This window comes from Herpailurus yagouaroundi, unplaced genomic scaffold (assembly GCF_014898765.1).
Source record: "Herpailurus yagouaroundi ecotype Mexico unplaced genomic scaffold, PumYag 182, whole genome shotgun sequence".
Classification (NCBI taxonomy): Eukaryota; Metazoa; Chordata; class Mammalia; order Carnivora; family Felidae; genus Herpailurus; species Herpailurus yagouaroundi.
The window spans coordinates 42,921,644-42,947,070 of record NW_024412413.1 but is presented as its reverse complement, the minus strand read 5'-3'; positions in this window follow the sequence as shown (position 1 = coordinate 42,947,070).

Genomic DNA, 25,427 nt, shown 5'->3' with positions numbered 1-25,427 from the left:
AGTCAGGGACGGCTGGATGGACTGGAGGCAAGCATTTCCTACCTATTTCCAAATGTCCTCCTTTCTCCACTCTGGTTTTCCACTAAGCTCCCCTGTGTCGTTTGTCAGGTCAACAAAATTAGAAGCCAGTGCTAAGATTAGTACTTGAAAAATAAAACTAGAAACAAAAGAGAGATAAAAGTTGGATCTCAGCACTTGTCTATTTGTTCTTCCTCATATGCAGCATGTTTTCTGTCTCATGCCATGGTTCTTTGTATCCTGTGACAATACACTGGCTCCTCAAAATAATCATTGTTATAAGTAGACAAATGTCATAAATTAGCCAGGTAATATGCAATTGGTTTCATTGTTAACACCAATGGACTCTGGCCAGAATTAATTAATATGTCATCGTTATCTCAGAGTTTTTTAAAGTGCATGCAAGACAACTTGCTAGGTAATGTTCAAAGCAAATATATTTATTACTTGGGCCATTTACTTCCTGTACAGGACTAATAGGAAAGGCTAGAAAATTTCAAGTCACAATTCAGTTCTAACTTTTGCTTAACTTATCTTTGGGGTTCATGGCTAACTTCCCTTAGAGTTTCAGCTTCTACACGAAGATTTAACTGGAACCCCATAATTTGTATTATCATTTGTACTTCCTGTCTCAATAGCCTCACCTTGAAACTGGGCAAGTTCCCAAAAATATAATGTCAAAGTCAGTTTAAACTATCAAAGCCTTTTTTGGTGCCCTTTTCTAATCAAGGGACCTTTATTTACCTTGACTCATGGTTCCAAGGGCTTAGAAAAACCTTTGCTGCTAATGCAGCAGATACACAATAATTCCTTTTCAAATTGCCTAAATGTTAAATAAATGCCATCCATAATTAACGGAAAATTATCAAATGTCAGATTTGTAGCATTTGATGCCTATCTTCTTTGCTCTTCTAAAAAAAGTTGGTTTTTCACTCTGGCAAACAAAACAATAAAAGAGTAATATATCTATTTTTCAACTTCACAATGAACCTGTTGCATGGCATAATGACAAGTTCCAGTTGATAGTTTTCCTGATACCAAGGAGTTGACCATTTGAAACTTCAAGAGCTCTGAAGGAATGAAGAAATATGCAAAAGATTTTGGAGTCTTTTCTACTAATTTGCTAAGTGGCCTTCACTTCTTTAAGGTTCAGTTTCCACATCTATAAAGTAGGGGTAATCTACTTTATGTGATACAAAAAGCACACCTGGTACATAATAAACACTGAATAGAAAATCACATTATTAGCACAGAGGTGTGTGTGTTCTACACCATCGTCTTCAGAAACTGCTCAAGCCAGGGAGGGGAAAATGCCCACTGCATATTCTTACAAGGATTGTGGAAACAACAGTCAAACAGAAGCACTCTTTAGCATCTCTGTCTTCATTGGTGGCTCCATTCTCCCTCTACCCCCACCCCACCAGATGCCTGCCACCTGTCACCCAGCTGCCTCTGCCCCACTATCATGACTAGTACTATTCCCCACTGTTTCTTTTCCTTCTTTCCTTCTTTCCTTCTTTCCTTCCTTCCTCCCTCCCTCCCTCCATTCCTCCCTTTTGCTTCTCTGCAGATGGACATCACTACTTAGCATACACTCTTTACCTCCTTTTCCTTCTAGTCAGAAAACTGACCAATCATAGCACATTGGCCTTTGGTTCTTCCACGAAACATTTATGCCAGTTGTTTAAAAACACTCCTCCCCCCACAATAAATTATTCTATTTCTCTTTCTATTCAGAATGCTTGAGAGTGAAAACAGATCTGATTACTAGTTGCCCAAGGTTTTGCTATGTCTAATGCAAAAAGTCATAATCAAAGCCAAGTATCATTTCCCCTTATTTGGCAAGTCTATTTCATACAACTACTAAAAACATCAATAACTGCTTTATTTATTAGCAGTGATCGACGATACTCATTGCATGTTGTGTGTGTGCCAGGTATTGGGATGAGTATTTTACCTGTAATCTCATTTAGTTCTCATCATACTCCCAAGGATGATGAGGATGATGATGGTGGCGGTGGTGGTGGTGGTGATGATAGTGATTCCCGTTTCATAGAAAAAGAATTTGAGGCTCATATAGATCATCCAGTCTTAAGTGGCTAGGATACAATCACAGAACAGTCTTGCTTTGGAGTCTCAGTCTTTAACTCCATATGTTATATATGTTTTATAAGTTTGCTGGCAGGAAGGCCTCAAGCCTGATACAGCTTCAAATCAGAGAATTCTCAATTGGGATCCTTGTTTAGAGAAACTTGCAATATTCCATTTAAGAAAATGGATATACAAGAAAACAAAGTCTGCCTTTTCCCTCCTATTGGACTCTGTCATCCATCCCCAGTTGAAAGACAACCACAAAAATCCAACTAAAAGTTTATTTTAAAGGCCCCACCTATGGGTCATAAACCTCTGGGGGACTTGATTTACTGCAAAGAGTTCCCAAATCCATATGTATACCAAGAACAGTACATATCGGTCGTTGGAATAAAAAACCAAAGTAGAGACTGTTTGCAGGAAAAATAATAACGAATTTAAAGATTTACCAAATTCATAGTCACTTAGTCTCTTTTAGCTGTTTTGTAATTTCTCTATCAATGGAAGACTGAAGTAAAGCAGTCATTATATGAGTACCTGATAACATATTTTACATTTAAAGTATTAAGACCAAAAAAAAAAAAAATAGGGATCTGGATATGATTGGATTTGAGGCGACTTTGTTATTTTGAAAGGCAGAGTTGCTCAAGCAGCCTTGAAGTTATGTCAGAATTTCTACATTCTGAGTTCATCTCACTGTTTTGTGGGGTTGGTATAGCTTCTTGGTAAAGGATGCCGGTGCGGGAATCATAGCTCCAATACAGATTAATTGTGTCATTTTTGGCAATTTACTTAACTTCTCTGTTCTTCAGGTCCCTCTTCTATAAAATGGAGAAAATAATAATGTCTACCTGTTGTTAGGATTTTTTAAAGTATTATATGTGGAGCTTTTAGAACAGAATCAGGAATGGAATGAATTTTCAGTCAGTATTTGTTTTCTGTTTGGTGCTCTTTCAAGGGCTCACAGACTGAACAGGAGGCTTAACCCATGTTGGTTATAAGCAGAGTCTTAGATTTACTCTAGCTCCACCCCCCACCCCTCAGTGCTCCTGATTCTTCTTATGGGCTTTACTTTTTTTCTTTTTTTCATGTTCCTCTAACCTACTATATAATTTATTCACTTATTGTGTCTATTGCTTATTAACTGTTCCCCTCCAAAAGACTGAAACCTCCACATGGGCAGAAATATTTGTTTTGTCTACTTGCATATCCCAAATGCATAGACTAGGGCATTGCACAAAGGAATTGCTCAATAAATATCAGTTAAAGAATGAATAAATGTAAGGATAGTTTGTCAAATGTCTTTCCGCAAATTTTGCCTATCTTCCACCTTTCGTTAGCCTCACCCCCCTTTCAGGTTCTATCTTTCCAATGACAATAAAAATAATGTAATGGCCAATATTTATTGAACACTTCCTGATTTCCAAGTACTATGTCCAGAATGAAAAACACATTATCACATTTAATCCTATGGACTAAGTACTATTATTCCCCTTACTTTACAGAAGCTTAAAAAGTTTAAAGCATGCGTCCAAGATCATGCAGCTAGTTTAAATGGGGAACCAGGTTAGAGCTCAGGGCAATCTTCTGTGGCATCTGATCTCATAGCCATCATACCATGGTCTATGTACCTGACTATGGGCCTAGAACAGGGCACTTTTCCATGAATGATGGAATCCAAGTCCACAGAACAGGACCTGGTCCCATAGCAGATGTTTTTTCTACACATAGCAAGAGCAAAAATCCCGACGGAGTTATTAAAGTGAAGCTGAGACCAACTAGGTTTACTGGCATGCTCAAATAATATTCTATGATAACAATATTCCTATCTCCCAGTTCATTGCATTCACTTCATCAATGTGAATAACATGTCCCAGTGCATGCTAATCTACCAACCTAACCCTAGAGTAATGATACAATTAAATCCTGCCATACACGAGGCCCTGAATTTTTAGCAGCATTTACCACTCAATTTTAATTAACTTGAATGATCCATGTAGATTTGACTTTGCAAGGAGTTCAACTGTCTATGGCTTCAAGGTTCTGTAAGATTATGTCTCTGAGCTATTGGGATAATTAATTCCACTAGCAGTGAAGGAGAAGCCCTTGGGATTTGCAAATGAGACTTGGGATTTAAGCATTTCCTGGTCTCTGTGGCAACAGCCCCTTCACTGACAACCAGTCAGGGCTTGGAGTTACCAAACTTTGTCACTCTTGTCTAGCCTTGGGCACTTCTAGTTCACTCAAAGCAGAATCGTTTAGTACATGTGAGAATATGCTCATTTTCCAGGCCTGTATAAGATTCAACAACACAAGGTGGCATGTGTTAAGAGTGGTATCCTAGAACTCCCAGGCAATGAAACTTGATAAAGAAAACACCAGAGAGAAAGTGATGGGGTTGAAGTTATGAGGTGAGCGTTGAGATAGTTCATGACCAAAACTGTCCATGGAGACTCAGACACAGCTGGGCCCTCTATCTATTTGCTTATGACCTGATAGCAGGGCATATTGGAGAAGGAATATGACCAGCACCATTGCAACTCCGCAGGCAGGGGAAGCTGGAAGGGACCTGAGCTGCACAAAAATTCTGTCTGCCATTATTATCTTCTCATCTTTTAGTCCAACTGATCTTAAATACCCATGCATTGGAAATGTGGCCTTTTAGGGATTAATTCTTCTGTTCGTGCCTTACCTATCCTATTAGAAAATCAAACTCATTTCAAGGGTCAATAACTCTCTTGATCATTGGACAAAAACAGATGACTTTGCATTTCCGTGAATGAAAGCTAGAATTAGAACAAACCGGTGTTGCTTAGTGAACGTTGACCCAAAAATAGCTATGTAACAAATACGTAATTGCTTAAATGATCTGTATCAGAAGAATAATTTATTTTCCTGGGCAGCAGGATGGTTTAATGAGGAAAACGATGCATCAGTCTGATGTAATTTAGTACTTATTTGGACTAGAGTTATATGAAATGGCAGAGCAGGGGAGCTGCTTTTAGTCCTCTTAGGGGAAGCTGATATTTTTCCTTCTGTGCATCTAAAGATGTATGTACCTTAGCTAAGGTGGGTGGTAAACACTGGATGGGTGGGTGGATGGATGGATCAATTCATTCAGTAGATATTTACTGAACACTTATCATAGTCCAGGTACTAGGACACACAAAAATGATGAAAACAGGTAAAAGTCTCTGTACTCATGGAACATGTATTCTAATGGGATGGATAGCTGAATAAATTCTAAATGGGTATGAGAGCTCCTAAGTCCCTGTTAAATTGCTTTAGAAGCCACAAGAGTGCATTTATCAGGATAGACCCATAAGAATTGGTATCTGCCAGCTACGGGATTATTGCTGGCATTGATATCAAACTGTTCTTTACACTGATGAATGCTGGATCCCATAGATGGAGTTCAAGGTTAAAGCTAAGAGAAGGTATTAGAAAAGGGCATTTGCTTTTTCTCTGTGAATACAAACAGATGAATCTAAAAAGTACCGGGTGTGCCCTGTACTGAAATGTGATTGCAAAGCAGAAGACTGGTATTGGTCATCTATTCATGAGAATACACTTGGATTTTGCTTACTATAAATAAGCAAAAGGAAATGGAATTATTTATGAATGGAGATTATGGCACCTGTAACACTCATTTCTGAAAGAAATTAAGTCTGCCTAGGAAAACATCCTTGAAGTGATTTTTTTTTCACTAAAATTTATGGCACAACAACAACAAAAAAAAAACAGTGGGACAAGACCTTTAGGTACTGATGTTCAACCAATAAAACAGTGGGACAAGACCTTTAGGTACTAATGTTCAGTATCACTGTATGTATATTTTAATGACAACAGTAAAGAAAGAATACATTTCTCCCCTAAATGTGTATTTCACCTTTGAGATTTTCAAGTAAAGAAAAACTGAGTGTGTAAATCCTTTAGGACAGAACCTCATGTGGGACTGGAGGAAGGACAGTGTAGGGGATGCTGATTAGGAGATGGAGCTAAGTTTGTTGGTAGAACCATGGTGAAATTATTCTGGGCTAGCTATTGTTCTCAAGTTTTCAAGTCTAAAACTCAATTTTTATAATGGTACACAGAGATGTTCAGCCCTTTAGAAGCCCATTTACCCACTGACCAAACTCACAAGATTATGATGTATAAACCATAATACCAATTTATGAATTTATGTTGGACGTTATCTCCTGGCAGGGAGTTTATGCCTTCTGGTGGGCATGAAAACTCAGATCTACAAATTATCCTTCAAAAGCCTGAAATTAAAGCCAAGGAAGTTACACAGTCTCAAGACATGAGAGACCCCACCAAGCTAAAAAATACATGCATTGTATTTCTCTAGGGAAACAGTCTAGCACAGAAGCTAAGTGGTTAGGATCTAGGTGAGACTAGGGTTGGGTTCAAGCTTATCTGACACATACTAGTGACTTTGGGCAAGCTCGCGAATGCTTATTTCCCTCTTCCAAATATGGGAATAAAGGGGAAAAAAGACAATCCATTTAAAGTGCTGGCACACAGGAAACATTTGATACATCTTCAGCATTGTTATACTCCTATAAAAAATGGACATTGGTTTTCTGGGATAAAAGTCTATCTCAGTAGAGTTGTTGTGAGAATTAATTAAGATGCTCAAACAATATTGGGGCACCTGGGTGGCTCAGTCAGTCAAGCATCCGACTTCTGCTCAGGTCATGATCTCACAGTTTGTGGGTTCCAGCCCTGCATCCGGCTCTGTGCTGACAGTGCGGAGCCTGGATCCTGCTTGAGATTCTCTGTCTCCCTCTTTCTCTGCCCCTCCCCTGCTCATACTCTTTCTCTCTCTCTCAAAAATAAACATTAAAAATATTAACTATTATTGTTTCTAGCTAAAACAATAGGTTTTATAGAATTAAAACACCCTTTGCCTGATTAGCAGCATTTGACAGACATTAAAACTTCCTACTCTCGGGGCGCCTGGGTGGCGCAGTCGGTTAAGCGTCCGACTTCAGCCAGGTCACGATCTCGCGGTCCGGGAGTTCGAGCCCCGCGTCAGGCTCTGGGCTGATGGCTCAGAGCCTGGAGCCTGTTTCCGATTCTGTGTCTCCCTCTCTCTCTGTCCCTCGCCCGTTCATGCTCTGTCTCTCTCTGTCCCAAAAATAAATAAACGTTGAAAAAAATAAATAAATAAAAAAACTTCCTACTCTCAAGACCGCCTTCATAAAATACCACCAAACATCCTAGATCACCGACAAGTGAATTATAATCCAGCTGAACTGGGGTTACAGTTTCCTTTTCCATCAGTCACATTCCAGGCATGCCTTTCTGTGACTGGCAGCAGCCTGTGGACTTGCAGCTTTCCTAAATCTCTTTCATAAAGGTGAATTTGACAGGCATGTTACGTTTATCCATCATGTGACCGTTTCTACTACTTTGGTCTCAGAATTGCAAGTGAGTTTTTTTCCAACTATGGTACCAAATCCACTGATTTTCAAAAGAAGAAGAAAAGCATATGCATCCAGGTCACTTTCGCAGCCCGTTAAAAAGGCAAACTCCTGGAATCATTAAAATGATGGTTATTTGGGGACGGGGTCAGGTAGAGTTGGTCTGGGAAGGGACATGAGCAAACATTCTGGGGTGTTGGAACATTCCACAGCTTTATTTGGGTGGTGGCTCTACAGACGTACACTCACATAAAAACTCAGTTTCCCATGTAAGGAGCTTGGCAGTTGCCACTCCATCCCCACAACAAATAAAAAGCTGAGCAGACTGAAAAATCAACAGCTCTCCTTGGATTCATGAGCAGGAAGGACACAAAGCAAACAGTTGCCCTCAAGACCAGAGTGGCAGACAGGAATACAATGAGTCACTGCTTACTGGAGTAGACTCACAAGTGGAAACCACGCGGGTATGGTGATGGCGTTTAGCTTCAATACCAAAGACAAGACCCATGCAAGAAATAATTGATAAGCTGGACTTCATTAAAGTTAACAACTTCTATGAAAGACAAAATCAAGCGAATTTGAAAACAAGCCACCACACCAGGAGAACATATTCACAAAAACACACCTGATAAAGGACCATTACCCAAAGTATACAAAGAACTCTTAAAGCCCAGTAATAAGGAAACAAAAATCCAATTAAAAAATGGGCCAAAGACCTTAAAAGACAGCTCATCAAAGAAGATATACAGATGGCAAAAAGCACATGAAAAGACGCTCCACATCATTTATCATCCTGGGAATGCAGATTAAAGCAATGAGATGCCAGTACCCACCTATTAGAACGGCCAAAATCCAGAGCCCTGACAACACGAAATTCTGGTGAGTCTGTGGACCAACAGGAACTCTCATTCATTGCTGGTGGGCATGCAGAATGCTACTGCATCTTTGGAAGACAGTTTGGTGGCTATACAGCAATCACACTTGCTGGCATTTACCCGAAGAAGTTGAAAACTTATGTCCACATAAAAACCTGCATGTGGATGTTTATAGCAGCTTTATTCATAGCTGCAAAAACGAACCTGGAAGCCTCCAGATGTCCTTCAGCACATGAATGGATAAATAAACGGTGCTCCATCCGGACAACAGAATATTATTCGGTGCTAAAAAGAAATGAGCTATCAAGCCATGAAAAGACCTGGAGAAATCTTAAACGCATACTACTAAGTAAAAGAAGCCACTCTGAAAAGGGTACACAACTGTATGATTTCAACTATGTGACTTTCTGGAAAAAGTAAAACTATGGAGAATAAAAAGATCAGTGGTTGTGGGGGAGGGGGGAAAAGAGGGGAGGGCAATCACTAGGTACAGCACAAAAGATTTTTAAGGCAGTGAGAGATACTCTCTATTTTATAGTGACGGGTCTATGTCTTTACGCCTTTGTCCAGAATGTCCAACACCAGGAGTGAACCCTGAGGTAAACTATGGACTTTAGGTGATGATGTGTGGATGCGGGCTCATCCGTAGAAACACATACTATTCTGGTGAGTGATGTTGATAAGGGGGAGGCTATGCATGCGTAGGGGCAGAAAGTATAAAGGAAATTTCTGTACCTCCCTGTCAATTTTACTATAAACCTAAAATAGCTCTAAAAACATGGAAGTCTTAAAAAATCGACTGAACTGTGACCTGAAGGTGCAGCACTTTACTACGGGCATGTGACAACTCAATAAAAACATTGAAACATCGACAGAAATATCTGGATCCACCTCAGATCTTCTGACTCAGAATCTCTGGGAGAAGGGCATGTGAATCTTCATTTTTAATAAGCGTTCTCCAATGATTCTAATGTACACTCAAGCTTGAGAGCCACTCATGTAAAAAAAAAAAAAACAACAACGCATTTTCAAAATCGAAGATCAAGAAAAATAATCTGAAATCCGGACCATCTCAGGAAATGTGGGATAAATGCCATGTAAATACCAGTATTCATATATTCTGAAACCTTGGAGATTTGAGTCAAGAAACTAACATCTGTTTCTTCTGAGATCCGATAGGTCTCTATAAGCCGCTCTAACCTAAAACTGAAATGAGCCATTGGGAGGTGAGGATCTGCTGAGAGGGGTGCAGCCAACATTCACCTTTGCAGCCGGAGCCTCAGGCAGAAGCGCTTCTCTCTCCAATCTGATAACGTCAAAAGCTGGTCAAGTTACTGGGCTTTGAATTACAATGCAGTGCATTTGGGAAGAGCACTTGTCAAGAACATACCTCCTCCAAAAAAGCAGGGGTCTGTTCCAAAAAAGAAAAAGGATCTGCTTAATGGAGCTTTTTGAAAGCCGAGATAAAAGATTTTCTTCCGTGTAACTGCCTGCAGAGTGTCATGAGTCCAAATGAAAAGCTCTGCTGGCTCACAAACAGATGCTCTAATGTTTGAGTGAATGAATTGGGAGAATATTTAGAGACCATCCAAGATTGCTGCAAGGATTTGTTTACAAAAGGCGCCTTTGCTTTGGCGTTATTTTATGCCACATCATTTTCCTGCAACATTCACTGGGGTGTTATTTGGCATATAGGCAGGAAAGGGTGGGCATGCCCCAAAGGGCACCTTCCACCTGCGTTCTTGCAGATTTGGGGAGAATGTGCAACCTCTATACCACTATAGAACAAACCACAGGACTCCAGGTACCCAACTTTTGTGTTTTCTTTTTACGACTTGGGACCAGTGGAGTACTCTTTTCCTAAAAAGGGCCCCAACTGAACAACGTTTTCTAGGGCTGCAAATGGAATGAGAAAATGCAAATCTACGATCTCCCTGTGGACAGAATGGCTAAGGTTACAATGAAAAATGATCCCTAGCGCAGCCTTCATTACTAATCCTCTCCATCTATATCCCCATTCCCCACTCACAATAATCATTTCCTCTGTTCGTGCCCCACCCCCAACAACACACCTGTCATGGCAAACCTACAATAATGGAGTGTATATTTTCCTGGGGAAATGGCAAAATGATTCAAGGTCTTTATCTGTGGACAAAACTGTGCTTCCCTCTGAGACTGTTATAGGTACAGTCTCCTCACATAAATATTTCTCCTCACATAAATCACAGCATTTTCCAGCTGGAAAAGACCTTGAGGATCATCTAGGGGATCCTTCTCATTAGTTAGATACAGAAACACAGGCCCAGAAAGGCAAGCTACCCCCAAGTAACAGAGCCAGTTAGGGATAAAACCTGAGCTTCAGTTAATGTCCTCAAGCTAAATTAGGAATGTCTTGATCACTGAGAACTTTGTCAACAACTCAGTCCTTTAAAAAAAACAAGGGGTGGGGGGAGCCTGGGTGGCTCCATCGGTTAAGTGTCCGACTTCAGCTCACGTCATGATCTCACAGTTCGTGAGTTCGAGCCCCGCATCGGGCTCTGTGCTGACAGCTCAGAGCCTGGAGCCTGCTTCAAATTCTATGTCTCCCTCTCTCTCTGCTCCTTCCCCGCTCATGCTCTGTCTCTCTCTCCTTCAAAAATAAATAAAAACATTAAAAAAATTTTTTTAATTAAAAAAAAAAGGACTTTATTGCTTAGAGAAGTTTCAGATTCACAGAAATACTGAGTGGGAGGTACAGAGATTTCCCATATGCCCCCTGACCCCACAAGTGCTTCCCAGTCCTTTTAGTATTCTCAGTGACGCAGTTTGCGGAGGTCAAACCAAGTCAATGCCCTTTTCCCTCTCTATTTGGCAGATATTTTTATAGGATTATATTATCCTATATTATATAGGATGAGATACCAGACAGGAGATATCCTCTTGATAGGATATCCTTATCAAGGTCACATTAGGAAGAACTTCAGAAATATCCCCATTCTCCTGCAACCAAAACACATTTGATTACTTCTCCACAGAAATGAATCCTACTCCCTACCTCTTGGCAATGCGTCATGCCTCCCATTGGCAATACTGTGTTTCCTTCCTAACTTCTGGAAATTCTCCACCTGGACTTTCCTGGGATCCACCACCCACAATCTCTTTTGAAATGGTTTATAACTTTTTCCTAGCATTTATTATCAGTTCTCTCACATGAAAGAAAACGTGGGTCACTTTGGCATTCTTGTTAGTCTGTGGTTGCATTTCAACAGTCTCCTACAAACTGAATGACAAAAATGTCCACAATATTCAATAAGTTGAACATTTTCATCATGCCCCATTGTCCTGAGCAAAGAAAGCACATGTGCAGAATGAGTCATCCCGTTTCCTGCCAACAATAATTGGCAACCATACTGTGGCTTCCTTTAGTTTGTCATTTCTTGGTCTTAGCCATTTAGTTTTTAAATTTTGAAACAGAGTATGTGACTTTAATCAAATCTGTAACTACTTTAAGCAAATGCCTTCTGTAAAATGATGACAGAGGTACATGTGAGATATAAACGTGCAATTCAGGGATTTAGCATTGCTAAGTGATATGTGGTTTAGCCTCATTTTGTTTCTCAGTAAGCATCAACATGGTCCCCAGTGCTCCCAGATTACCTAATTTTTTAAACTTTTTTTCTTAAGTTTATTCATTTATCTTAAGAGAGACAGAGAGAGCATGCAAGCAGGGCAGGGGAAGAGAGAGACAGAGAATCCCAAGCAGACTCTGTGCTGTCAGTGCAGAGCCTGACGTGGCACTTGAACCCACGAACTGTGAGATCATGACCTGAGCCGAGATCAAAAGTTGGGCACCTAACTGACTGAGCCACCCAGACACCCTCCCAGATTACCTAATTTAAGATGGAGATCTTAAATCTTTTCCTGGTTTTATAACCTCCCAGAATGTCAGTAATGTTAGATGGGTTTATATAGCCTTGTACTTTAATTCTGATGGATGAAAAAGTCAAATCAGCAAGCCCACAGTCGTGAGGCATCCGTGAGAGAATGAGGAATACGATGTGTGTCAAGGCCACCTAATCAGTGAACGAAAATCTGGCAACAGATCTTGAAATCTTTCATGATAGGTTCCTAAATTGTCACCATTACACTCCCTACTTAACCAAACCCCCCCATCATCAATTTTCATGCCATTTTCCCCTAAGGTTTCCCAGGTATTAAGTGGGGCATTCTGAGTCACCCAGACTCTCAGGACCTTCAGGTCAACATCACCCAATGTCTGCTCCTCCTCACTTCTACTCTCCATTCCCAAAGACAGAGCAAGACTTTGACCTTGGTCTTCTAATTATTAGAAAGAAAAGCAGAATGATTTAGTGGAAAGAATAATGGATTTGGTGTCGGAAAACCTGTGACCACTGAAACAAATTAATCTCACAGAGCTCCCATTTCCTAATCGTTCACATGGGGATGGTACACTGGTTTACTGTGAAGTGCAAAATCCATTGAATGCACTTTTTAAACAATATAGTGCCATGTGAATGTAAAACAGTATGATGTTGACACTTCTAAACCCAAGGACAAAGAGCCTATCAGGGCTTTAGTGACACCTGCACAAAAAGCTAATAATCGTGTCTTAGGCCAATGATCTCAAATTTTTCCCTAGAAAGAAGAATGGAGAATGAACCAGTACCTGGACTGAACGAAAGAAATTTATTTAAAAATTTATTTCTACTTTTTTTTTAAAAGCTTATTTATTTATTTTGAGAGAGAGTGAACGCAGGCACATGCACAATGAGTGGGGTCGGGGAGCAGAGAGGGAGGGAGAGAATCCCAAGCGGGCTCTGTGTTGTCAGTACATAGCTCAACACAGGGCTCAATCTCATGAACCATGAGATCATGACCTGAGATGAAATCAAGAGTCGTATGCTTAACCGATTGAGCCACCCAGGCACCCCTATTTCTACTTTTTAATGTATGTTTTATTTTAGGACAAAGAGTTTAAAATTCTAATCATATGAAATTGATGCTTTGGAAAGATGTGACACATTTACCACGTCGATTTTCATGCCCTCTGGAACTGCACCCTATGATGTCCCTGTGGCAATGGTTGTAGACATCTCCCTTCCTCATGTGTGTTTCCATGGAAGTTATAAGAGCTACATTATAATCATCTGTTTACTAGTCTGCCTCATACCAACAGGCACTTTGGTTAATTTCTTATCTTATCCCTAGAGCCCAGCATAGTGCTTGATGTATTGTAAACCATCCCATACATATTTGCTGAATGAATCAATCAACTTCCTGTTTCAAAGATAGCTTTTGGGGGATGGTTGATAATTAATGTTCCAATTACTATTGACTTCCACTGATAAACATGAAAAAGGCAAAATGAGCATTTTCAAAGTTAAATAGCTCAAGTCCATGCTGGCTTTCAGCTTTTCCATCCAGTGTTCCAGCCATCCTTTCCTGATGCACAACAGCATGCCTCTTAGCATAGATGTTGATTTCATCACTGTTAGCCTGTCATTGCATATGAACACTACTGATGGTTTCTTCTACCCATTTATTTTCTATAAGCCTCAATTATAAAGAAACCTTGCTCCAGTCCTTGTTCCACATTCCACAATGTCTGTTGCACACACACAAATTTCCTTTGAAACCAATGAGCATTCTGAGCCAGAAGATACCCTGGGGATGGGGGAGGAAGGCAGGGAGAGGAAAGAAAGATTCAGAGTCACCATCTGTTGACAATACTCTTGTGCAGGGCCAGTTTTGAAGGTTAATGACATGTCACGCATCCTCTAGCGTCTGGTAACAAAAATAGGCTGTTCTCCCAGAATTGGATAGAACAGTTGTTGCACTATGGAAGATGTAACATGTCAGCCAGCACTCCAGCAGGGTCCAGGAAGGCAATTCCTGCCAAAAGCTGGATGAAATTTAACAGTGGTCCAGGAAAAACAACTTTTACCAAAATTCAAATGTGGAAGTAATCATTTTTCCCTGAGGCCAGTAAAGGGGCTATAAAACATTGACCTTCCAAAATGACCTTGCATACTGGGTCGTTTTTTTAAAGATTCCTTGAATTTCATCAGTAACTCTTCAACATATATCTACTCCTTTCTTTACCCATTTCCAGAAAAATAAGGATTGTAAGTCTGTAGTAAAAACAGGTCCAAGGGTTTACCAGAGGTCCTCCCATGGTTTCGTTGGATGGCTAAATTATTAGCATTGCAGCAGATCCAAGGCAAATCTGGGTCTCAGCTTCATTGACAGCCTACTGTTTAATGACTCACTTTGCTGTCTCATCAAGAATTCACCCAGTTGAAAGGCTACACCTTTTCAGATGTAACTGCATGCTCTCCCCACATCTCATCTGGGCTCTCTTTAATTTTCAAAGTCCTGCTGAGTAACCTTTGAAAATGCAAGCCCTTTACCACCTGGTGCTCCCGGGACATTTTAAGAGGAGACAGATCTGCCTATCTTTCTGTTAACCTAAAAACAAACTGTCTGGTCCCAGCATGGAGTACAGTGGATTGAATGGGGACTTGTATAAAGGGACAGAACAGGGCAACTGGAAAGCACCCAAGCTCTTCCAGATCATGTTTTTATAGTGTGACATCATGATTTTGTTTGAAGTGAAGTTTCTGGACTTTAGCACTGCCTAACTTCAAATAGAAGTGTAGAGTATAAATAAAAAACTAAATGAATCTTTGATTGCTTGCCAGTTTGGAGTATCCAAGCTTCTCTTATTCAAGAGCAGACATACCAGTAAAAGTTTGGTGGTTGGGATGCTGAAATGATCACTTACATGAAAGTCAGAAGATTGGGGTTCATTTTCAGGCTCTTCTTGTGTGATATACATAAATCATTTAAGCTTTCTGGGCCTCAAATTCCTCAACCCTAAAATTAAACTCAATTTAATAAATATGTTTTCAGTCATTGAAACTGGCACAGAATTTGTATAGATCAGCACTATCCAATAGAACTTTCTGCAAAGAATGAGATGTTTTATATTTGTGCTATCCAGTATGGTAGCCACTAACCATATTGAGTGCTACTGAGTACATGAAATATGGATACCATGATTGAAGAACTGCATTTTTAATTTTTTTAAAAAAATTTGAGTCAATTTAAACTTAAAACAAATGTGTAGCTGCTTGATATCATATTAGATGGTTCAGGTTTAATTACTTCTAAAGTTCCTTAATAAAAGTTCTGTTTTGATGATTTCTAAACCTAGCTGATGACCCATAGTGAAATCTTTCTTCTTCTTCTGCCTACCATGAAATTTACTTCACAAATTTTTTAACATAAATTAATAACTTTAATCATTACCAGTGTGTAATAATCATCCCAATAAAAATGAGAACACATTATATTCTTTCACTGATGTTTAAATAAACAAATTCTGTATTCTTTTTTTTATACCACATCTATCAAGGGTTTCAAACTAGATGTTGCTGTAACCTATATAAGAAACTAATTTTTTTTTAAGTTTTAGTTAAGTAATCTCTACACCCAACATGGGGCTCAAACTCATGATCCTGAGATCAAGAGTTGCATGTTCTTCTGACAGAGCCAGCCAGGCACCCCACAGAAAATAATTTTTATTAATTACATAACACCTTATAACACTTGAGTGCATTTCCTCGGCTTCTAGGCTTTGCCTCACACCAGCAGAGCACATTAAGCATTGCCTAGAGTAAGTCCAAAGGGGTAAACCACCAGAGGCTCTCTCACTTTGGCCTAAACCTGTGTTGGCCTCTTTCTACCTCTTTTATATCAGCCCTACAGTCTCCTCTTTCTGATCTTCAGACTTGTCTATCCCTTACCATGTAGCATCCTGATTGATGTTTCTCTTGAGCTCATAACCCACTGCTTTTCTTCTTTGGTCTATACTTTGCCTTCTTTCTCCTGGCACAGCATATGCTCAGCTCTGTACTTCAGTGACTATCCCTTTCAAGTTGGCACTGAGATGTCTCCTGGTTGGTGACCCACTTTATGCTGGCAAAGCCTAGAGACTATGCCACTAGCCCCTCCTCAGCTCTTCAAGATCTAGGGTCTAGACAATGAGTTTTGACTTGAAAAAGCCCTCTGTTACCAACTATTGAGAAACAAAACTTCTCCCATTTTGCCTTATTTTTAAGTGATTCTACAGTCTTCTAAATAAGATAGATACATGGTTCATAGTTTGGAAAAAGTTATTTTAAAAATCATTTTAGGGGCACCTGGGTGGCTCAGTCGGTTAAGCATCTGTCTTTGGTTGGGTCATGATCTCATGGTTCATGAGTTTGAGCCCTGTGTCAGGCTCTGTGCTGACAGTGTGGAGCCTGCTTGGGATCCTCTCTCTCTCAGCCCCTCCCCAACTCGCTCTCTCCCAAAATAAATAAACTTAAAAAAATAACTTTACTATATGTATAGCTGGCATGCAATAAATGATTTATTTATTTATACATTAAATAAATTTAAAGTATACAGTTTGTTAAATTTTGACATATGTATATACCCCCCAAAAGTTTCCTATGTTCTTTAATTCCTTACTATCATCTTTTAAAAAAATTTTTTTTAATGTTTATTTATTTCTGAGAGAGAGAGACAGAGTGTAAATGCGGGAGGGGCAGAGAGAGAGGGAGACACTGAATCTGAAGCAGGTTCCAGGTTCTGAGCTGTCAGCACAGAGCCTGACGCGGGGCCCAAACCCACAGACCCCGAGATCATGACCTGAGCCGAAGTTGGACGCCTTACCAACTGAGCCACCCAGGTGTCCCTCCTTACTATCATCCTTAATTTCCACCCTTGTCTTTGCCCTGGACTTGGGCAACCACTGATCTGCTTACTGTTACTATAGATTATTTTACATGTTCTAGAATTTTAAATTAATGGAATCACACAGTATATACTATTGTCTAGCTTCTTTCCTTTTCATTGATGAGTACTGTTCACTTTATGGAAATAATATACAAATGTATCAATATACCATCCATTCACCTGTTGATAGACATTTGGATTATCTCTAATTTGTGCTGTTACAGACAAAGTTTCTATGAACATTTAAGAACAAGTATGAACAAATGACTTGATATTTCTTGGGCAAACACCTAAGAAGGAATAGCTGGGTCATACAGTTTTTAAGAAACTGATAGCATCCAGCATACTCCGTCTTTCTCATTTGAGTCATTCTAATCGTTGATGGTGCATATTTTTAGCCTCTTAAAGTTGTCTCATAGTTCACTGATGCTTGACTTTACTTTTTATTCCTTTTTGTCTTTATCTTCTGTTTTGATATGTTCTATTGCAATGTCTTCCAATTTGCTAATCTTTTGCAATGCCTTATCCACTGTTAATCCCTTATGGTGTACTTTTCATCTGAGACATTATAGTTCTCAGCTTTACAAGTCTAATTTCGGCCTCTATCTTCCAAGTCTCTACTTAACATCTAGCCATGGGACTATGAAAGACAAGTTATAATAACTGTTTTAATGCCCTGTGCAATGCTAACATCTATGCCAGTTCTGGTTTGGTGTCCTCATTATGGGCAATATCTTCTCATTTCTTTGCATGCCTGGTAAATTCCTAATAGATGCCAGTCATTTTGAATTTTATCATGGGGTGTGCTACATATTTTTGCATGCCTATAAATAAATATTTTTGAGTTTTGTTCTGAGACACAGTTACATTAATTGGAAACAATTTGACATTTTCAACTCCTATTTTTGAGATTCATTAAGTAGTACCAGAACAGTATTTAGTTTAGGACTAATTATTCCCCACTACCGAGGCAATACTTTTCTAAGTACTCTATCCAATACCCCATGAATTATAAGTTTCCTGGCTGGTGAGAATGGCACCATTCCTAGCCCTATGTGTGCTCCTGGAACTTATCCTTTCAATCTTTGTGGGAAATTCATTCCACAGCCAAGAGTAGTTTTCTCACCACATGCACACATCAGCATCCTGCTTAAAACTTGAAGAAGCCCCTCAACAGGTATCTGAGCTTCTCCTCTCCAGAACTCTGCCCCACAAACTTTAACTGCTTTGTCCCCCCAGCCTTTCAGTTTTACTCTTCAACTCATGGGACCTACTGGAACAGTAGACAGTCTGGAAACTCATTCAGGGCAAGAAGTGGTGGCAATAATAGAGCCTACCTTATTTGCTCCTCATCTCTCAGGTGTCACTGTCCTTCATTACTTGATCTCTAGTGTCTTAATAACCTTTATTTCATATATTTGCTTGGTTTTCTCTTTTTTTCATTATTTCAGGTTGAAGAGTAAACTTGGTCCCACTTTCTCCATGGTGGCCTGAAGCAGAAGTTAATTAATTTTTGAAAAGCATTTATTTCTACTCCACATCCTCAATCTAAGGAGTAGGAATACATCAAAAATAACTGTATCCTTACAGGAAAGTTTATGAGTTAGGTTAGATCTCCTCAGGCCACCTAAGGAGTTACAAACAAAGCTTCAGTTGGAAAATAGGGAAAACTGAGTTGTCTTTTTTTGGTGTTTAGGCCTAGAAGTGCAAAACTTTCTGGAACAGGGTCACATAGAGAAAGGCAATAGGAGAAAAGTCACTTCTGAGGAGAGACTGGTTACCACATGGGATTGTGAGTCCACCGAAGAATAAAAGGAGAATATAGAAAGGGATTCACACTTAACTCACTCAGGCTCCTCCCCTTCCATGACTCTCTAGTTTCTGCTTCCTTTGGTGCACTGAACATTATAAACCTCTACAATCCTTGTTAATGTGTTAATATGCCTTTGCTCTAGTCTCTAGCTAATCTCTCCCTCTTCCCTCATTTTTTTTTTTAATTTTTTTTTTCAACGTTTATTTATTTTTGGAACAGAGAGAGACAGAGCATGAACGGGGGAGGGGCAGAGAGAGAGGGAGACACAGAATCGGAAACAGGCTCCAGGCTCCGAGCCATCAGCCCAGAGCCTGACGCGGGGCTCGAACTCACGGACCGCGAGATCGTGACCTGGCTGAAGTCGGATGCTTAACCGACTGCGCCACCCAGGCGCCCCTCTTCCCTCATTTTTTCAAAAACGAATCTCCTCTCTTTCACACCAATTATTTTACTCAGTTGCAATTAGGTGGGTGGGCAAGAGTTGGAACAGGAAAATTGTCCTCTATTATGGGCCAAAAGGCATCATCCTTAAGAAAGAGGACAAGCCTGTCTGGGACCTTTGTGGATATAGAGAACTCAACTGCAACTGGTGAGGATTTTGATTAAGCCTTTTTTTTTTTTTTTTTTTTTGTTACTGTTTTTCTATCAAATAGATGTAAGCTTTAGTTTTAACCTAAAAACATGTGCTTTATGAGTACCTACATTTAGATAAAGGTAAGATTGAAAAACAGATACCCTGTTTTTTTTTAAGTTTATTTATTTTGAGAGAGATAGAGAAAGCAGGGCAGGGGCAGAGAGGAGAGACAGAGAGAGAGAATCTCAAGCAGGCTCTGCACTGTCAGCATGGAGCCCAATGCAGGGCTTGAGCCCACCAACCATGAGATCATGACCTGAGCTAAAATCAAGAGTCAGACACTTAACTGATGGAGCCACGCAGGCGCCCCAACAGATACTCCTTTTATTTCAGATAGAAAAATGAGATTCCAAATAGTACCTTTCAACTAATCATTTTTACACTGACTTCAATATTCACTTTATTTTGACAGCGTATCTTTCATCATAAATGTACACAGATATAACGCAAGTATAGTAAAACTCGGAAAAAACACTAGACATTCCTGAACGAATGGAAAGATGCCATAGGTCAGGTCACATTCTCAAAACATAGCTACAAGCTTGAAAAGGCCATTTTAAAAGGACTAACACACACACACACACACACACACACACACACACATTAGTTCTGACTCTAACACTGCAACTGTAGAAGAATGTCATCTTTTGAGGGCAAAAGAATTCAGTAACAAAGGATTGTCTCCTTTTAGACTCCTTTTAGAGTCATCACATATTTATTTCCAAATGGGTCTGTGGGGCATAGAAACAACTGAGTAAAAATGTAGTATAAAGAGATATTTGGTATCAGACAGAATTTTTTAAATTGGATTTAAAACTAGTTTCATTCAAACTGATATACATGTAGATAGAGCCAATGGTGTAAGATAGATAGATAAATGATAGATGGATGGATTAAAAGAAGGATAGATGGATGGATGGATGGATGGATGAATAGATAGATGATAGATAGATAGATAGGTAGATAATCATCAGAATGTCAGTATTTTCACATTATTGTTTTTCTTTGCATTGAAGAGCATACTGGGATAGTAGAAAACAGGAAGGGGCAAGCAGACTTCCAACAACAATAACAAAGACAGGCTAATGTTACAATTTAGAGCAGTGTTTCTCTGAGCATGGCTTGACAAACACCCATATCACAAGCATATGAATATTTGTTAGAGATGCAAATACCCAGGCCCCTCCCAGACATATTAAATCAGAATCTTTGAGAGGGTGGCCTGGGATTCTGAATTTTAACACACTGCCCTAGCGTTTTGACTTCACATTAAAACTTAGGGACTCCAGGTTTCAAGCATGGATTCCAGAGTCAGAATTCCTGGGTTCAAAATTCAACTCCATTAAATAGCTGTTTTACCATGGACATATTACTGTCCATCAGTTTTTTCATCTATAAACTAGAGGTGAGACAACAGCAGTACCTACCTCATAGGATTATAAAAGAATTAAATGAACTAATAGAGGAAGTCCTTAGAATTATGTTGGGTACCATATAAGTACTATCTGTGTAACTGCAATAAATGTAACTAAGTCAACCATATTCCAAATTACTATATCCTAGAAGTACTGGAATTCAAAGGAACAAAATATCAACCATAAGTTATAACAGTAAAAATGCAATTTGATCCACAGTATTCCCCATAGCTAATCATTTCAGTGTTCTTTATTTTGTTTTGTCTTGCTTTTACTGGCAAAAGAACATCCTTTTGTGAAGCTGTCCCTTGCTTCCCTAGAGGACATGGTGGCATGTAATTCTTCATCTGTGGCCAAAACACCACTGCTCTCCTTACTGTAAAGTTCTAGTAAATTCTGAGGAGTTGTCCTTCCCAAATTAAAGCCATATGCCTCTGAAGGAGAAATTATTCTCTGTTCAGTTCTTGTCAACACACCTGGCTAACACAGAAGGGCTCTGGTTACCTACCTGCCCTCTGGATCTTGTGTGACTCAGGTATTTCAGCCTCACTCATACTGTGAGGAATTCACCTTGGCCCAACTCCACAGTATCTGGCAAAGACTAACTCTTGAGAAAAATTAGTGGAGAGAATTCTGAATAAACAGGGTCCAGAAACTATACTTACATTGTAAGCCACTGGTTAAGACTGGATAGAGAACTAAATATAGTAAGGCTTTGAACAATATCCCATTTATAATTTCACAGTTTCATTACCACAGTGGGCCAAGATGTAGATGCATGGAGTAATGAGAAGCCTGGCAAGGTGTATTCCCAGTCCCTTATGAACCATACTTTCAAATTATCAGCCTCCTCCAGACTTCATTCGCCTTTCCATGTCGCCTGCCCTCCCTGGTCCATGACTCCTACTTCTTTCCAGCTCTCTTGGCCCTCTTTAATTACCTAAACTACACCTCATCCTGAATCAATATAAACATCACTGTAATAAAACCCAACTTCCTTATGTTCATCCCAAAGCTTCATGCTCTCCATTCTCCCTCTCTCTATTCTCTATACATATTAAACTGCTTGCAGGTGCCCAACTGTACCTCTGTGTCTCTTCCTGCAGATCTTCGTATATGCTGTGCCTTCTCCCTAGGACATCTTTCTTTCCCACCCCTGCCCCACCCATTCACTTGACTAATGACTATTCCTTCTTCAGAACTCAGGTAAGGCATCACCTCATCCAGTGTCTTACCTAATCCAGTCCTTCCCAATATACACGTCAATCGGGCCCTTTTCACACTGTAAGTTCTGTCCATTCACTTGTCTCCCTTTCTGAACTATTACATCCTTAAAGAACCATGTTTTGTCCATCCCTGTACCCCCAGCCCCTAGCAGAGGTACACCACTCAATACCACTAGTGAGATGAAAATGTTGGTTTGTGACTGTGGGTTTAAGAGTGCCATGGCTGTATAGCTTAATGGAAAGAACACACGCCTTGGAGTCAGGCGGATCTAGGCTTAAATCACAGTGGTGTCACTTGCTGTCTATGATGCTGGACAACAAATTACATAAAGTAATTTCAATCCAAGTTGTTCATTTGCAAGTGAGGATAGTAATCCTTTCTCTACAGATACGTTGTAAGAATTAAGTTAGATAATACATACCGAGCACCTACCCAGTGTCTGATAAAAGGTGGCTTTTACTATTAGTGTATTAATGATGAGAATCAGAATTTATTCCTATAGAAATCAAATCAAAATCAATCATAACTCATAGACGATGTGTTGTAAATACCTGAAAGAGACTCCGAGGTCTCTCAAGTTACCTGAGATTGGCTGCACACACCTGAGAGAGACTCTCAGGATATTAGTCCCCCATAATCATACTACAAATAAAATATATATGAGTTTTTTCAATATCAGGATAAATTTCAAGTCAGTTTGTCCAGCGTCCAACCGTTGCTATGGGAGAAATTGCCCAATGTGCTAAAAGTTGTGTGGATCAATGTAACATATTACCAAGTAAAATCCTTATTGAACATGGTGCCAACGTTATATACACTTTTTTAAAAACGTAATCCTTAAAACCAACTGATAAGGTGCTCACTGTTGTCCCTATTTGACAATTGAGGCTTAGAGAGGTCAAGCAAATGTTGAAGGTCACACACAGAGTGGGACACAGCCTGTAAGATTTTAGAAGATATTTTTGATAGTGGAATCACTTTATTATCTCTTATGGTGTGATAACTTACATTGAAGGTATGTGAATAACCTGAAGTTGTGCGTAGTTTCTCACCGGAAAGTTCCTCTACCTCAACTTGGTTAATTTTGTGATTTGAATAGTCTAAAGTGATGGATCAGAGAGGCTTGTGATTTCAAATTTTCCACTGGTGTTGGTATTACCACAGTCTGGGATCTGTTATGGACGGCAGCTCAAAACAAGGTTGCAGCTGCTGCTTTTCTGGGCCTGTAGTCATAGACCAGAGACTCTGAAATGGCATGGCAGGCATTGTAAGGGTGCAGGTTTCAGTGGTGGCTGCGGAACTTCTGGACTGCCACGATGGCAGCAAGGGACTATGTGTCAATTGGGCTATTTCCGTTTTGTCACTAACCTTGCCAAAGGAAGTTGGTGACTCTGTGCTAACCGGCATCATTCTAAACCCATGATTCTTTCGCTGGAAAGTGGCTTATTCTTAATCTATTAGTCCTGTAATTCATTAGATTTTTACCAACAGTAATTCATTAGTTTATATAAAAATTTATTTACTTATTTATTTAAAAATTAATTGATTTAAAATTCATTTATTAAGCACTTACTATGTAATGGCACGTGAGAGGCACGACAACACAGTGGCAAGAACATGGATTTTTCAGGTCAGGTAAACAAGGTTTTGCATCCTACTCTGTAATTTACTAGCTAATAACCCACACTGGTATAAATGATTATTGAGATTACAGGTTTCGGAGTCAGGCAGACTTGGCCTTAAAATCCACCTCTGCCCACTTATTTGATCTGTGACCTTGGACACGTTGCTCTGAGCCTTAGCTTCTCCATCCATAAAATGGAAAGAATAATACCTAATGTAGAGAGTTCTTGCAGAAAATTAAATTGAGATGCAATTACAAGGCACTCTGTGCAGTACCTGACAGGGAGTAGGTCTTCGATATCTACTTCTCTATCTTCTCCCACTAGGTTCTAGGCACAAGGTAGAAAAAGATATGCTTGAAATGTATAGCACCTATAAAAAAGAGAGAATAAAAGAAAAGGGCGCTAATGTATTAAGCACCTATTTTGTCCTAGGCATTTGCATGTGATAACACCAAATTTAAGTCAACACATGCCTTCATTTAGTCACTCATTCACGCCTTCAAGAAATATTTCTTCAACACAGTATTTCTTGCCTAGGCACTGGGGACATAGCAATGAATAAAATGGACTAAGTCTTGCCTTCAGCTTACGTTCTAGAGACCTATGCCCTTTTTGCAATATCTTGCTGCACAAATAAAAAGCTGAGAAATTAAAAAAAAAATGTCCAACTTAGAAATCAGAAAGGCTTCATGGATAAGGGTAAATCTAACCTGGACTCAAAGGACCAGGGTTCAGAGATAAGAGGTAAGAGTGGGGATGGGTGGAACAGCATACACAATACCCCTGAGGCAAGAAAGGGTGGGACCCATGAGGAGGCCTGAGTTTGATCTGGTCATTGGGTGTGGTGGGTGAAAGTGAGTAACAGGAAAGGAAAGCTCTTGAAAATGTATATGGAAATCAGGTGGAGGTGCAAATGGCAAGGCAGATTGAGGAGTCTGGACTTCATGTGTAGACCGCAGAGAGTAATTTAAGTTTATTGAACAATGAGGTAATAAGACTGAGAATATGCTTCAGAAATATTAAATGGGCACCAGTGGGTAAATTGGATTAAAGGGGAGAGACCAGAGACAGAGAGAGGCTCAGAAGGTTGTTGATTAAACATCACATATGTTTGGGGTTGTTTTTGTTTTTATGGCCAATGACAAACAGAACACCAGAAAATTCAGGTAAATCCTTTTTCATCAGAGTTTGCAAAGGTAAAAGTGGGTTTAAAGAAAAAAAAAAAAAAGGAAAGAAGCCTGTTTCATCTGAGAAAGCATTAAGGATATCGCATAAAGAAACAATTCCTGTGATGTGTGAAAGATATTGTATTCTGGAGAAGAAAAAACTAAATTAGACATCAGGGAGGATAAAACCTGAGACAACAGGCCTTATGGTATAATTTTCACACTGAGTTGGTTCTCAAACCAGAGCTTTAAAATGTTTGCCAGCAAATTCTGACTCCTTGATGGTTTTTTATAGTAAAAGTCCTTATTGTAAAATAAAAATAGTTAAACATGTATATAAGAACACCTGC